The sequence below is a fragment of the Moschus berezovskii genome, chromosome 7, assembly GCF_049115385.1.
Source record: "Moschus berezovskii isolate FMDL1 chromosome 7, NW_MosBer_1.0, whole genome shotgun sequence".
Lineage (NCBI taxonomy): Eukaryota > Metazoa > Chordata > Mammalia > Artiodactyla > Moschidae > Moschus > Moschus berezovskii.
Window position 1 is genome coordinate 33744607 of NC_142466.1, and position 17577 is coordinate 33762183.

The window sequence follows — 17577 nt, forward strand, 5'->3', positions numbered from 1 at the left end:
GGTTGGGTGGTTGTATCAGTTCCTTAAAATAAGATGACAATGAAGCTTGCTCAATGGATCAAGCTTTCATGAAAGATTTCATCAAGCTTTCCTTTCATGAAAGATTTCTCTGTAGCATGAAATGCTGTTTGACAGCATTTTACCTGTAATAGAACTTCTTTCAAAGCTGGAGTCAATTCGCTCAAACCCTACTGCTGCTGCTTTATCAACTGCTGCTGCTCCCAAGTCGCTGCAGTCATGTCCGGCTCTGTGCAACCCCATAGACGGCAGCCCACCAGGCTCCCCTGTCCCTGGGATTCTCCAGGCAAGAACACTGGAGTGGGTTGCCATATACAATTCTTTCCATAAGTTTTTCAATTGAACCAGATTCATCAGAGGAATCACGATGGCAGCTATAGCCTTACAAAATGTATTTCTTAAGTAGTAAGACCTGAAAATCAAAGTTTCTTCTTAATCCATGATTTTCAGAATGAATTTTGTGTACCACAAATGAAAATAACATTAATCACATTGTACAAATCTATCAGAACTCTTGGGTAACTGGGTGCAATGTCATTAAGCAGAAATATTTTCAATCTTTTTTTCTAAACATTTGGTCCCAACAGTGGGCTTAAAACATTTCGTAAACCATGTTGTAGGCAGATGTGCTATCATCCAGACTTTGCTGTTCCACTTACAGAGTACAACTAGTAGATCTAGCATAATTCAGCAGAATCCATAATTCTTATGGATTTTGGAATGGTAAATGAGCACTTTCTGCCTTTTATACAGTTCTCATGGCATGAGGTTCTCACACCAAGTATACTGGGATGGTTTGCCATTCCCTCCTCTGGTGGACCATGTTTTGTCAGAACTCTCTGCTATGACCCATCCATCTTGGGTAGCCCTGTACATCATGGTTCATAGCTTCACTGAGTTAAGCAAGTCTCTTTGCCACGACAAGGCAGTTTTCCTTGGCTGGACAGCATCACCAATGCAATGACATGAACTTGGGCAAACTCCAGGAGATGGTGAGGGACAGGGAGGCCTGGCGTGCTACAGTCCACGGGGTCGCAGAGTTGGACACGACTGGGTGATTGAACAAGAACAATAAAGGTGCACTGGCTTCAAATTAAAGCCACCAGCTACATTACCCCTAACAAGAGTCAGACTGTCCTTTGAAGCTTTGAAGCAGGCTGTTGATTTTCCATCTTGAGCTATCAAAATCCTAGATGGCATCTTCTTCCAATAGAAAGCTGTTTCACCCATACTGAAAATTCCTTGTTTAGCGTAGCTGCCTTCATTAAAAACCTTAGCTAGATCTTCCATAACTTGCTGCAGCTTCTACATCAGCACTTGCTGTTTCACTTTACCCTTGCATGTTCTGGAGGTGGCTTCTTCCTTTAAACTCAATGAACCGTCCACTACTAGCTTCAAACTTTTCTCCTGCAGTTTCATAACCTCTCTCAAGCTTCACAGAATCGAAGCGAGTTAGGGCCTTGATCTGCGTTAGAATTTGGTCTAAGAGAATGTTGTGGCTGGTTGTGATGTTCTAATCAGACCACTAAAACTTTCTTCATCTCAGCAATAAGGCTGCTTTGCTTTATCATTCATACATTCACTGGAGTAGCACTTTTAATTGACTTCAAGAATTCTGCTTTCACAAGTTGGCTAACTAGCACAAGAGGCCTAGCTTTAGACCTATTTCAACTTTCAACATGTCTTCCTCACTAAACTTATCATTTCTAGTTTTTGATTTAAAGTGAGAGAATTGGAACTCTTCCTTTCATTTAAACAGCCACTGTAAGGTTTTTAATTGGCCTAATTCCAAAATTGTTGTGTTTCAGGGAATACAGAGGCCCAAGGAGAAGAAAGGTAGGGAACTGCAGTCAAAGGGATAGTCAGAACACATACGTGTGTGAGCGTGCAAAGTCACTTCAGTCTTGTCCAACTCTGTGTAACCCAATGGACTGTAGCCTGCCAGGCTCCTCTATCCATGAGATTCTCCAGGCAAAAATACTGCAGTGGGTTGCCAGGTCCTCATCCAGGGGATCTTCCCGACCCAGGGATCGAACCCAAGTCTGTTACGACTCCTGCATGGAAAGGTGGGTTCTTTATCACTAGTGCACCTGGGAGGTCCAGTAAGAACACATATATCATTTATCAATTACATTCACCATCTTACGCACAGTTTGGGACACCATTGAAGATCACTGATCACACATCACCGTAACAAATATGAGCAAATGCTATCGTCAAAATGCTGCCAATAGACTTGCTGGACACAGGGTTGCCACAAACCATCAACTGGTAAAAAATGAAGTAAGTGCAATAAAACAAGATATGCCAGTATACTCCCCCCACACACACAGCCGATTCACCAGAACTCAAGGGAAATTGGGAAATACAGTCTTCCTGGATGTCCCAAAAGAGTACAGATGCTGGTTAGCACCAGCAGTCTGTGCTACAACAGTATCAGAACTTTATTAGAAGTCTGAAGAAATTATATAATTATATATGAAATATTTTAAATACAGTTTGATATTCCTTATATTGCAGACACAAGTATGGTTTGCCCACAATTCTATGCACCAATAGGTTATATTTGCCCTGTTCATCACTGTATTCACAGTGCCTGGTACACTGCTGAGCCTTTCCTAAACATCCCATAAATATGTGATGCTAAATCAGTCGATTAATCAATAGAAAGAAACCATGTTAAAATTATAAAAACCAACCAATATTGTAAAATAACTAGCCTCCAATAAAAAAAATTATAATATTCAATATCCACTAATTAACAACTTTCTACATAACAGTGAAGCAGAAGCACTATATTTCTACATAAAGAAAATAAGAGCTGGTTTTCAGGGTAACTAATTCTAACAAGTGACAATGTATTTTAAGTTTTACACTTTCAAGTTAGAAGGGTTATTTGAAGCTCACCTAAGAAAAGCAAAAATGGCCTAGCTTTTTTTTCCCTTCTAATAAAAGCATAAATTAGACCTTCTAAATAGTTTTATTTTTAGTTTCAAGTCATGTACCCAGTGTCAGAGGCAATTTCAGTGATTCAAAAGTATGTACCAGGAATTATCTAAAACAATCAAAAGAGATCCTGGATATTTATAAGACTGCCAACATACTCCATCCATTTTAGGATTACTCAAGAGTCTAAAACTATTCAAAGTCAATGTAAAAACAGATTGCTAGACTATCAGTGAACAAACTTTCCAAAATTTCCTACTATTATAGCTCATGGCTGAAACTGATCTGGTCTCCTGGTAAGACTAGTGCCCTAAGTAGAACCAACACAAAACCTCAGAACGGATAACCCGCCTTACCACACTCCGTGTCCCCAGTCATAATCATTATTCAAGTAGGTTTTAAACCACTCAGGTTTCAAATAAATAAACCAAAACAGGAAAAAGGGGTTTATAACAAATGGTGCACAGAATATAACAAAATAAACATTTGTGGTTAATAAATGCTGCTTAATATAGGATATTTATTCAAGTAACTTAAGAATTTTCAAACTAAGAGGCCTCAAAATCTGCTATGCTAATATATACAATTTTCTTTTTTTTTCCAAGGCACATTTAATTTAATATCAAGAGTGCAAGACAAAAGGCCCAAATACAATGAAGGAACACATTCCCCCATTAACACCAACAATGCTCTTTCAACATGTGCCTGTTGAATGGAATGGGGATATAATAAATTTCACTACTGAAAAAAATAACGCAGTGAGTCTCATCACAGCCAATATCCTTATACAATCTAGTTGTGAAATGAATGTTTATAATGCTTCAAACAGTTTAAAACCTGAAGTTTGATACCACACCCTCATGTCTGTACAGTCCTCCGTAAGATTATCTACAGTATTAGCAACCATTCAAAGAACAAATCATTGAGTAAAACCACACTGATTTAAGGCTCAATCAAGGAATACAGAGCCCCAAACGAAATGGTTAAATAGATGACCTACTTGTACTGACATCTATTATTTGATTCACTCGTGACTATTAAGTTGGTTCTTAGCAAATAAACCCTTTAAAGGCAAAATTCACCTCATTTGAGTGTGACCCAGAAGTTCAACAACAATCACGAAGTCCACAGTCTTATTGGCAAAACTGATATACAGTGTCTCTAAGTCACTATGCTCAAGGTTAAGAGCAATGCATATTCCATCTTTACATTTATTGGAATTTTACATGTTCAATTCATGGTTTTAAATCTCTAGGTTTTCATTCCTCCAAACTGTCCGAAGACACAGTGTGCCACAGACTTAAGACCTCTATATTCTTCAAACAGAAACATTTCTCAAGTGTCTACATGTTCTAGAAGGGGAATTTTTCGGAGGTGGCCACCTCTTCGGAATAGTCTGACGCATCAGGCCTCTGAAGCAAGGGGAGGGGGAAGAGAAAAAAGCTGAAACACAAGGTTCATCTAGTAAGTTTTACATTAACCTTTACAAGCTGGATAGTATAAGAATGTGGCTTTTTGGCTCAAAAAGTCTGAGTCTTGGTGTGGAAACGAGTACGTGGCTGTCCCACCACAGCTTTCTCGCAGTGGGACTGTCAGGGAAGTCTTGACTGGAGTGTATGATTTGTTTACCTATCAGGCGTAAACTTCCAGGCACTCAGTTCATTTTGGGCTTGTTCCAGTTTGTCTTTAGTCTGTTCCAGTTCACTTTTCATTTTTAGGGATAACAAGTTGATCGCTGGGTCCACCATTGTTGATCTCAGTTGTGCAACGTTAGGCTGCTGGACTTGCTTGAGGTACTGGATCTGCGTAGTACACTCTTGCATCTCTTGCTCCTTGGTTGCAAGTCGCATTACAAGAATGTTTTCCCTGCGTGCAGATTCTTGCTGCTGTTGCTTTAGTTTTTCTTCAGATTCCCTTAAGCCAGTTACATCATTAGAGTTGAGATCTGTGTACTTGCCCTCCAAAGCCTGCACATATGCTTCATACTGTTTCCACCTTAGAATTAATTCATCTCGTGCCATAACTTTGAAGTCTGTTTCGCTCAGTCGAACCTTTTTAGGAAGAGGTTCTTCGTTGGTCATCTTGAATCCTGTGACTTCCACTCATCCTCCTCGGTGATGGAACTATATTCGACGGGGAGTGCCTCCCGGACGCGGCCACGGCGACCCACCCGCCAGGCCCCCTACAATTTTCAAATTAACAGATCAACACTTTCAGAATCAGAATGGTCATATATTTTTATCTATTTTTAACAAAATTATATATGTTACATTTTCACTCATAGTAATTTAAATAATAAAAAGACATAAAAAACAGTACTTCTCGCCACTCATTAATGTCTTCCTTAAGTGATACACACCTCTGCAATTTCTTTTTGTTGATAAAATTCAACTTTTAGTAAGGGAAAGTTTCATGACGTTGATCTTGGAAATGACTTCTTTGAAAAATTTTCTGAAAAAATTAGAAATAGAACTAACATTATTCATCAATCCCACTTCTGTGTATATACCTGAAGGGAATGAAAGCATGATCTCAAACAGGTATCTGTACCTTCATGTTCATTGCAGCATTATTCACAGTAGTAAGATCTGGAACCAATACAAATGTTCATTGATGGATGAACAGATAAATAAAAATGTGATTATATATGTGTGTGTGTGTGTGTGTATGCATCGCTTTAATAAAATGAGGAACTGTCTGTTTCTCCTCATGTATTTCGTATGAAAAGCTTTTTATTGTGGTAAGAAAGCGTAATATGAAATCTCTCCTCTTGAATTTTAAGTGCACAATACAGTATTGTTAAATACAGGTATAATTCTGTACAGGAGATCTCTAGAACTAAATACGCACTGAACAAGATCTCCCCCACTTCTGCCTCTCCAACAGACCTCCCTCCCCAAAAAACAGTTCTACCCTGTTTCTATGAGTTTGACTATCACAGATACTTCAAGTAGGTCGAATCATGGAGTATTTGTCCTTCTGCAACTATCTTATTTTACTCAGCATAATGTTCTCCAGGTTCACCCATGCTGTTACTGCAAGATTTCCTTCTCTTTTTAAACCTTAATAATATCCCATTGCATACATATATATATATATATATATATATACACACACACATACACAAATACACACACACATACATATATAATCACATTTTTATTTATCTGTTCATCCATCAATGAACATTTGTATTGGTTCCAGATCTTACTACTGTGAATAATGCTGCAATGAACATGAAGGTACAGATATCTGTTTGAGATCATGCTTTCATTCCCTTCAGGTATATACACAGAAGTGGGATTGATGAATCACGTTAGTTCTATTTCTAATTTTTTCAGAAAATTTTTCAAAGAAGTCATTTCCAAGATCAACATCATGAAGCTTTCCCTTATGTTTTCTTCCAGAGGTTTTACAGTTTCAGGTCTTAAATTTAAATCCTTAATTCACTTTGAGTTGATTTTAATTCTCTATGTTGAAATATAATGTCTCCACCTTTGATCTTCTTGCTCAAGACTGCTGTGGCTATTTGGGCTCATTTTTGGTTCCACATGAATTTTAGCATTGTTCTATTGTGAAAAGTACATTGGGATCTTGATAGGGACTGCATTAAATCTGTAGATTGCTGAGTATTACAGATATTTAAACAATATTTAGCTTTCTCAACTATGAATATTCTATGAACCCAGGATGTTGTTCCATTTATTTGTGTTTTAAATTTCTTTCATTGATATTTCAGTGTACAAGTCTTTTACCTCCTTTGTTATTATGTTTATCCCTAAGTTATTCTTCCTGACAATATTATAAAGATATGTTAAAGATATTATAAAGATATTTTAAGGACAGCTGATTTAAGACAGTCCTTTGCTAGTATACAGAAGCACAACTGATTTTTGTATATTGATTTTGTATACTGCAACACTACAAAATTTGTTTATTCTAATAGTTTTTTGTTGAATCGTTAGGGTTTTCCACATGTAGATATGTCATCTCTAGAGAAAATCTTCTTCATTTCCAACTTGATGCCTTTCATTTCTTTTGCTTGCCTAATTCCTCTGGCTAGGAATTCCAATATTGTGTTGAACAGAATAGGCAGAGAGTAGGCATCTTTGCCTTGTTCTGCTCTTAAAAGAAAAGCTCTCAGCTTTTCATTATTAAATAGTATGTTAGTTGTGGGATTTTCACATATGGTCTTTATTATGATGAGGTAAATTCCACCTATAACTAGTTTGTTGAAAGATTTTATTATGTAATTCAATGAAATATTGGATTTTGTCAAATGCTTTTTCAGCATTGAGATGATCATATAATTTTTATACTTCATTGTGTTTATGTAGTGTGTTACATTTATTGATTTGTGTAAGTCAAACCAGCCTTACACCTCAGGAATGAATCCTACTTGATTGTGGTGTGTGATCCTTTAAAAGTACTGTTCAATTCAGGTTGCTATCATAGTTGATATAATAGTATCTTGTTGAGGATTTTTACATCTATTTCTATCAGGGATATTGCTCTGCAGTTTTCTTTTCTTATTTGTCTTTTCTAGCTTTGATATCAGGGTAATGTTGGCCTCATAAAATGAGTTTAGACATGTTTCAGTTCAGTTCAGTTGCTCAGTCGTGTCCGACTCTTTGCGACCCCAAGAATCACAGCACGCCAGGCCTCCCTATCCATCACCAACTCCCGGAGTTCACTCAAACTCATGTCCATCGAGTTGGTGATGCCATCCATCCATCCATCTCATTCTCTGTCGTCCCCGCCCCCAACCTCTCCCAGCATCAGAGTCTTTTCCAGTAAGCTTCAATTCTTTTGGATGCATTTAAGAAGTGTTAATACATTTTTAAATATTAGGCAAAAGTCACCAATGAAGTCATCTGTTTCTACAGTTTCCTTTGATAGTTTTTGCTTACTGATTCAATCTCTTTACTCATAGGTTTCTCACTTTTTTTATTTCTTCAGAATTCAGTTTTGATAGGTTGCCTATTTCTATGAATTTATATGCTTCTTCCAAGTTATCCAAATTTGTTCATAATAGTGTCTCATAATTCTTTGTACTTGTTGGATCAGTCATAATGCTGCTTCTTTCATCTCCAATTTTATTTAAGCCTTTTTTTCTTAATTACTCTAGCTAAAGGTTTGTCAATTTTATCTTTGCACAAAAACAGCTGCTAGTGTCACTGATTTTTTTTCCAGCTCTTAGTTTTGTTGGGCTTATTGGTTTCTGATCTCTACTTTTATTCCTGTTCTATTTTTATGTCTTCCCTCTTGCTTACCCTGGGCTGTTTATTTATCCATTCCAAGTTCCATGGGGTGTAAAGTGGGTTCTTTTTTTTGATCCTCATTTTTTAATGCAGATTTTTTATCAATGTAAAATTCCTTCTTAATACTGCTTTTGCTGCATCTCATTTCGTCTCAGATTTCTTACTTCCCTTTAATTTGTTCTTAAGTCATTGGTTCTTTAAGAATGTGTTATCTGATTTTTACCTCTTTGTGTATTTTCCAGTTTTCTGTTATTTATTTCTAGTTTCATTCCACTGTAATTGGAAAAGATACAGATACGACTTTAATTTTCTTACATGTGTTAATACTCGTTTTGTTACCTAACATGGATTTACCCTGAAAATGTTCCATGGACACCAGAAAAGAATGTGTATTCTGTTGTTATTGAGTAGATGTGCTATATAATTCTGTCAGTTCCATTTGGTCAATAGTGCCATTAAAGTCCACTATTTTCTTATTGATGGTCTATCTAGATAGTCTCTCCATTACTCAAAGTGGGCTACTGAAGTCTCCTCCTATTACTGTACTATTAGCTATTTCTCTCTTCAGATTTGTCACTGTTTCCTTTATACATTTAGATGCTGTGACATTAAGGGCATATCTCATTATATAATTATTTTACCTTCCTGATAAATTGGATCTTTTGTCATTATATAATGAACTTTTAGTCTCTTTTGACAGTTTCAGCTTAAAATCTATTTTGTCTGATATAAATTCTATTCATTCAGTCACTCCAGGTTTTTTAATTAAAACGTTTAATGAATTTATATACAAAGTAATTACTGATAGGTAAGGACTTACTACTGCCATTTTTAAAATTTGTTTTCTGTCTTATAATTATTTTCTCCACCTTTTCTTCTCTTGATATCTTTCTTTGCAAATATTAATATTTTCTAGTGAAATTCTTTGATTCCTTTCTCTTTTCCTTTTGAGTATCCTCTAGAGGTATTTTCTGTGTTGTTACTGGGAGGTCAACATGAAACAACATAAGTTATAACACTCTATTAATGGGTGATAACAACTTAAACTTCAACCACATACAAAAACTACATTTACTTCTCCTCATACACACTATATGTTACTGAGGCCACAATTTGCTTTTTTATATTGTATATTCACAAATATATATTTGCAGTTATAGTTAGCTATTCTCGAGATTTTTATCTCTTAACTCTCTTTTAGAATTAAAAGTGACTTATACATCACCATTATGGTATTGGAGTCTTCTCTGTCTATATATTTATCTTGCTGCTGCTGCTGCTGCTAAGTCACTTCAGTCGTGTCCGACTCTGTGTGACCCCATAGACGGAAGCCCACCAGGCTCCCCTGTCCCTGAGATTCTCCAGGCAAGAACAGTGGAGTGGGTTGCCATTTCCTTCTCCAATGTGTGAAAGTGAAAAGTGAAAGTGAAGTCGCTCAGTCGTGTCCGACCCTTAGCGACCCCACGGACTGCAGCCTACCAGGCTCCTCCATCCATGGGATTTTCTAGGCAAGAGTACTGGAGTGGCTTGCCATTGCCTTCTCCGATATTTATCTTAGCAGTGAATTTTATACTATTACATGTTGCTGTTTAGTATCCTTTTGATTCAACATAAAAAACACCCTTTAGCATTTTTTGTTAAGGCATTTCTAGTGGTGATGAATTGCTTTAGCTTCCATCTGGGAAAGTTTTTATCTATCATTTTTGAAGGACAGTTCTGCCAGGTATAAGATCCTTGGTTGGCAGGCTTTTTTCTTTCTAAATTTTGAATATATTATCCCACTACCTTTTGGCCTTTAAGGTCTCCCCTGATAAATTTGCTTATCGGCTAATGGGGACTCCCTTGTATATGACTAGTGACTTTTCTCTCACTGCTTTCAAAATTCTCTCTTTGTCTTTAACCTCTGAGAATTTGATTATACAGTTGGCCTTTAGTATTCATGGGGAAGTGGTTCCTAGAGCTCCAGACTATACTGAAATCCATGGATGCTCAAGTCCCTTATATAAAGTGGCATAGTACAGTAGGCCCTCCATATCCACACATTTCACATCTGCAGATTCAACCAACCATGGATGGAAATTTTGATCTGCAGGTGGTTGAATCTGTGAGTGTAAAAGCTGCAAATACAAAAGGCCAACTGTATATTTATTGAAAAAATCTGGATATAAGTGCATCTGCACATTCCAAACCCAGTTGTTGAAAGGTCAGCTACACTTGTTTTCTGTTTAAGATTCCTTAGGTTCATCTTTATAGGAATCCTTTGAACTTCAACAATCTGGATGTCTATTTCCCCACCCAGGTTCGGGAAGTTTTAGCCCATGATTTCATTTTTTAACTGATTTTATTTGGCAGTGTAAGGTCTTAGTTGCAGTATACAGGATATTCGTTGCATCACACACTATCTTTCATTATGGTGCATGAACTCTCTAGTGGTGGAGCACAGGTTTAGTTGCTCCACAGCATATAGGATATTAGTTCCCCAAACAGAGATCAAATCTGTGTCTCCTACACTGCAATGTGGATTTATAACCCCTGGATCACCAGAGAAGTCCAAGTCCATTATTTCTTTAAATAAACTTTTTGCAACATTCTTTCTTTTACTTCTGATACTCCCATAATGCTAATTAATCACTAATGTTGGTCCATTAGTCCCTTAGGTTCTCTATTCTTTTTCATTCTTTTTCTCTTTTTGCTCCTCTGACTGGCTAATTTCAAACTACTTGTTTTGAAATTTGTTGACTTTTCCATTTGAACCCTTTTTAACTGAATCTTTCCATACTTATTGTATTCTTCAGTTCCAAACTTTGTTCTGTGTTTATTTAGTCTTTTTGTTGATATTTTCATTTTTTCCTCATGTATAATTGTCTTGATTTCCTTTAGTTGTCTGTGTTCTCCTGTAACTCTCTGAGCGTCTTTAAAATGATTACTTTCAAATCATCGTCAAGCTATTCATAAATGTTCATTTCTCCAGGGTAAGTTACTAGAGATTTATTCCTTTGATTGTTTAATGTTTCCCTGATTCTTCATTCTCCTCACTGCTTTGTATTGGTAACTGTGCATTTGAAGAAACAGCCACCTCTCTCCCAGGTATTATAAACTGGATTTCACAAGGAAAGACCTTCAGTAGTAAGCCCAGCCAGAGATTCTGGGAGCCTCTCAAACAGAAAGAACGTATCACTCTTCCTTTGTTTTTAGCTACCCTCATTAAAGTATGCCAGTTTCATTAGCACTCCTCCTAAGATAAAACTGGTCCCTTGGGTAGCACACTTAAAGGCCAGGAATGTTCCACTCCTCTCCTTCCCTTCTGGAAATGAAGCCTCAGTTTCTGTGCCTTCTCCCAAGCCTAAAGAATTTTGCCAGGCAATAGCAAGCTGCCCACAGCCTTCTTTTGTTCTCAGCTGCCCCAGGTACCTGAACCATGCTGGATCCATCAGCACTTTGAATGAGATGTGACACAATCTAGCCCCACAGGCAGTGCACCAAAAGGCCAACAATATTTGATGGATATTCCACTCTCTCTTCCTCACTCCCATCTATCACAAGGAGGAAGTTGTAGGCTGAAGCAGTCTCTTGGCGCTGAACTGTGCCTGCTTGGAGAAGGAATTAATGCAGGTTAAAACAAAATTGCTCTTAACTGTTTCAATGCAATGTTCCTGTTTTGTGTTCATCTTGGGTACTGAAACTTAACTATAATCTAGACTTCTCATAGAGGTATTTTGATCTGCATATCATTAAGTGAGTGTTTCTGGGGGGACATCTTGCTGATGTTACACCTCCCTTAAACTCTTCTTTGGATTTCTGACACATAATCTTTATACTCCTTACCCATATTCTCCCAGTACGGTTATCACTTAGAGCCAATGGTCAGGAAGAGATTCAAGCATATTTTATTTTGTGTGTGTTACAGGGCTTATACCCCTTACTATATAAACTCTTGCTATTTGCCATCTAAAATACAAAAACCAATAGATTTCAATAACATAATATCCTCCCCATCCAAGCTTTCACTATCTAAACTCAGAAAATGAAAATTTGGATAGCTAGAAGTAATTATATGTACTTTACTAGTGATTTCCATCCTCTCATCAAACAGGAGAGGTGCTCTCCTCATCATGCAGTAATGAGGGTCATTCTCCCAGAGAAAGACATACGCAGCCTTGCCAGACTGTTCTATGCAGCCCAAAGTGAAGAGGACAATGCACAGGAGTACCTGCACATTTACCTGGGATTTCCTCTCTGAATTTCCCTTAAAGTAGACTACTCGAGCACCTGAGGGGGTATTCTGACTTATCCTTATTATGCCACTTTTGGTTCCATCAATACTAATTGTTCATATTAATAATACATTCATATTACTCCTATACAAAATAATGCTTGTTCACAGTTGAGCAATACAGTGTACAATAATTACGTTTCCTTTCATATATGTTTGTTCTTTGTGGAATTAAGAAATGTCACTCTGTTATCAATGACTTTATCATTTAGCTGACTCAATTAATGTCATGGTGAAGATATGTACGTCATCTCAGTGTAGAATTTTTCACTTAATGCCAACTGTTAGAGACAAGCAAAAAAATTTCCTTACTTTCTTTTTAGTGCTCCTTTAAATAACTTTGGTACATTTTTACTTTCAGGTTCTACCAGGCCTTTAAAAGCCTTATTCTCCTTTCTTTCCTTCTATTATTAACACATGCCCAAAAAGAAGAAACAACTTATGCTAAATTTCAGACCCTTGAATTGTGTATGGATCACAAACTAAAATCAAAGTACAGATGATGTCTCTAATAAGCAATATAAAAGGTAAGATGCAATAACTGAGAAATGAAAAAGAACACTGGAGACATTTTTTTTAAAAGGGTATGCTCCAGAACAAGAAATCTCAAGGGGCTGAGGCTCTCATTCCTCTCATAATCAATATGGAATCCTACCAGGAGGTGATGATTCAGTGTTTGATTAAAGTATTAAAACTGTTCCTTCAAAAAAAACAAAAAATATGTCACTTTTGTTATTTGCTCAGTTTTTTTAATTTACATTTTAACTCTTTCCAGAATTCTTGAAAAGAATTGTAAAATACCTTTCTGTATGATTTATTTTTTTTTTTACCTACATGGTCAAAAGCATTTCAATCTAGAAACTCATATTCCTTGAGTCTGAAAATTTTCTTGAATGACTTCTTTAATATTGTCCACTTCTCTGTTCTCTACTTTTGAAATTCCTAATAATCACTGTTAGAGCACCTAGATTGAGTCTCTATTTTTTCCTTTTTGCTATTTACTACCTCTTTGTTCTAATTTTTGGAAGACTACTCTATTTTTTATTTACCCCTCCCTCACTACCCGTTACTTCTTTATTTTGAGAATCACATTTAACTTCCATGTGCTCTTTCTCATTCTTTGCCTCCTGGTCATGCTTCATACGTACAAAATCTCTTATTGCCTTATGATATTTACCATAAGGGGGTTTCTTTGTTTTCTTCATCATCGCCTCTATCTCCTCTAAGTTTCATTTTTGTTACTTTTGACTTCTTGTCTTTCATGTTGGAGGTTTCCCTCACATGTCTAACGATCCTTTGCTGTCCATTTATATATAAAAATGTGGCACTAAAAACTTGTTGGTAGTTTTCCTGACCTGGGGGAGGAGCAGCTTGCCCACAGATCTTCTCAATAGGCACCTTAATGGGGCACCTGTCATTTTCTTAGGAGACCTTTATATATTAATATCTCTCTGCTCTTTCTCTAGGTTCACTAATTTTCTCCACAGAAGAATTTTTAAGGCTTCTGCCTGGATAAAACAATGCACAGGTTCCAGTAATCTCAGAGCTGAACAATTCAGTAAGGATTCAATGTTCAGAAGAATGGGCTTTCATTCCCTCAGTTTTCGGCATAATTCTAAGCCCTGTACCTTGATATGTTGATATCCTTATGTCCAGAGGCTCCTTATTTCAATATCTCAAAAGAATAAAACATTTGCTTCCTATCTAGATGAGAGGAAGACTACGGAGTGTATATGTTCTTTATATAGACTTTAATTCAATCTTCCTATTTTTTTAGTATCATCATTCCTCATTCCAACCATCAGAGGTCGGTGTCATCACTTATTCCTAAAACTTTATAGATTGGATTTCAACTTTCTCCATTTTGCTTAGTAAGTTAGCACTCATAAATTCATTTTTCATCATTCAAAATTTACTAACATCTCTTTGCCCATTGTTATCTTTTCTCTTTATCCACAGGCACTTACGTATTCTTGAAAATCTTTTATAGTCATTTTAGTGAGATTTTAAGAGGAAGTAGAGATAAATGTTTATGCTCAAACCATCATATTTACTGAAGTTCCTGTTGTTACAGTTTCAAATTTTCTTTTTACATTTGCTAATGATGTGATGCTTTCTCTTTGGTAGTATATGTGACTTAATGTTCAAATTACTTATTTTTTTAAAAGTAACAAAAATTTTCTAGGAATCTATCCTTTCAGTCCAGCTGAGGTTAAAGACCTAAATAAAAATACAGACTATCCAAATACTGATGTCAAATCCAAAACTTGGTCTTCAGTTCAGTTCAGTAGCTCAGTCGTGTCCGACTCTCCGCGACCCCATGAATCACAGCACGCCAGGCCTCCCTGTCCATCACCAACTCCCGGAGTTCACTGGTTTATTAAATTAAACCTAACAAATGTCTTATGTAAAAGAATGAAAGATCCTTATAACAAATCAACATTACTTTTAAAATTTACTGAATCAAACAGTTAATTCACTGGATCCATGAACGAAACAAATTTGAGGACCTTCTGAGACTATTTCCTAACATTACCTCCTTAACATACAAACACACTTACTTATTCTTATGTTCAAGAAATTAGCTTCTCCCACCTTGTATTTTAAAATCATTCACTCACTTGCTTATTCATTCATTTATTCAGTGTGTTTGTGCCCTAATTCAAGGACTGTGCTAAGCACTATGAAAAATACATATAATATGGTTCTATCCTCACAATGTTCAATAGGAAAATCAAAAGATGGATACATACAAATAATTCAAATATAAATGTTGAGAAAGCAGTATTCAAGAAGCTATAGACTCACAAAAGCAGAAGCGGTCTCTGTATATGATCTGCTTAATAATATTTAATTAATCACAAAAACAGAATTAACAAAAATTTAAATACAATTTCTTTTGCTCTATGGGTGCTCAGTCATTTTAGTTGTGTCTGGCTCTTTGTGACCCCATAGACTGTAGCCCACCAGGCTCCTCGGTCCATGGAATTCTCTAGGCAAGAATACTGGAATGGGTTGCCATGCCCTTCTCTAGGGCATCTTCTCAACCCAGGGATTCAACCTGGGTCTCCTGCATTGCAGGCAGATTCTTTACTGACTGAGCCATGCTCTATAATTATCATGATAATAAAAGAAATGCATTAGTACTAATTCTCGAGATATAACCCAAACCAGAAATCTATCTAAGAATCTAGTTAACATCCTCCGACCTAATTTGAAATCAATAATATGTGTGAAAAACCATTTAATCCATTGAAACCATAAAAAAGATAACTTTACCACACAAATAGAAATTACTTCAGCAGACTCACTTAAAATCAGCCCTCCATCTCCAGTGATCTATAAGCTTTCCTTCCCCCCAGACAACCTCCCTCAATCCATCATCAGGTGCAGTTATAAAACCAGTCAAATTCAGCAACTCAGGTAAACATCCATGTGGAGAACAAATTAGGTACATCACCAAAAAGAGATCTGAAGCTCACAAATATATAAAATCCACCCATAAATTCCTTCTCTATCAATTAAGCAAAGAAAGTAGCAATGCCTCTTTCTAATTTTCTTAGTTTCATTATTTCCAAAACTTTCAATTTAACAGAACTTTAATGATGCATTTTCCTCATGTATGTTTAATTATGGCTTCAAGAATTGTTGGTGATTCCTTGAAGATTACTATTCTGGTTCTCGTCATAATTTATCCTGTTTCATTCACAGAGCTTAGAGTATTTCTAGTGAAGGTGGTACATATTATAGTCCAGAAACTTAAGGTAGTACTACTCAAAATGCAGGGCTCTCAATTGGTTATTACTGGTCTGCTACGAAATAAAGAAGTATATAGATAACAAGATTTTCACTTAGAAGAAGTCGTAAGTTTGATTTACATTCTTACACAGGTCTACAGACCATATTTATTTGACCACTGTAGCTCTTCTGTCTTATATATAAAATAACAGAAAAGAAAGATTACCATGAGCAGCAAATGTAAAAGAGAGAAAGAAGCTATTGCCCAACTCTGAATGGCTTAGTAGCAACAAAACAGAGAAAGACAGTTCCTGGGATTCTTTGTCATCAAAGGTAGATCACAAGCTCAGTACTTTAAGGCTGAGCTACATAAAATGCACAAATAATCAGACAACTAATCAACAGTTCAGTTCAGTTCAGTCGCTCAGTGTGTCCGACTCTCTGCGACCCCATGAATCACAGCACGCCAGGCCTCTCTGTCCATCACCAACTCCCGGAGTACACTCAAACTCATGTCCACAGAGTTGGTGATGACATCCAGCCATCTCATTCTCCGTCGTCCCCTTCTCCTCCCGCCCCCAACCTTTCCCAGCATCAGAGTCTTTTCCAGTGAGTCAACTCGTCGCATGAGGTGGCCAAAGTGTTGCAGCTTCAGCTTTAACATCAGTCCCTCCAATGAACATCCAGGGTTGATCTCCTTTAGAATGGACTGGTTGGATCTCCTTGCAGTATAAGGGACTCTCAAGAGTCTTCTCCAACACACAGTTCAAAAGCATCGATTCTTCGGCGATCAGCTTTCTTCACAGTCCAACTCTCACATCCATACATGACCACGGAAAAACCATAGCCTTGACTAGACGGACCTTGGTTGGCAAAGTAATGTCTCTGCTTTTTAATATACTATCAAGGTTGGTCATAACTTTCCTTCCAAGGAGTAAGCGTCTTTTAATTTCATGGCTGCAATCAGCGTCTGCAGTGATTTTGGAGCCCAAAAAAATAAAGTCTGACACTGTTTCCACTGTTTTTCCATCTATTTCCCATGAAGTGATGGGATCAGATGCCATGATCTTTGTTTAATGAATGTTGAGCTTCAAGCCAACCTTTTCACTCTCCTCTTTCACTTTCATCAAGAGGCTTTTGAGTTCCTCTTCACTTTCTGCCATAAGGGTGGTGTCATCTGCATATCTGAGGTTATTGATATTTCTCCCAGCAATCTTGATTCCAGCTTGTGCTTCTTCCAGCCCAGCGTTCCTCATGATGTACTCTGCATATAAGTTAAATAAGCAAGGTGACAATATACAAACTTGATGTACACCTTTTCCTATTTGGAACCAGTCTGTT

At 36.9% G+C, this 17577-nt stretch overlaps 1 protein-coding gene and 1 pseudogene across 1 annotated transcript in view; both read right to left on the reverse strand.

Moving 5' to 3' along the window:
- Positions 1-17577, reverse strand: part of CNTLN (centlein) — a 341044-nt gene that overhangs the window by 295400 nt on the left and 28067 nt on the right. The gene's annotated exons all lie outside the window — the stretch shown is intronic.
- Positions 4393-5126, reverse strand: LOC129557563 (pre-mRNA-splicing regulator WTAP pseudogene; annotated as a pseudogene).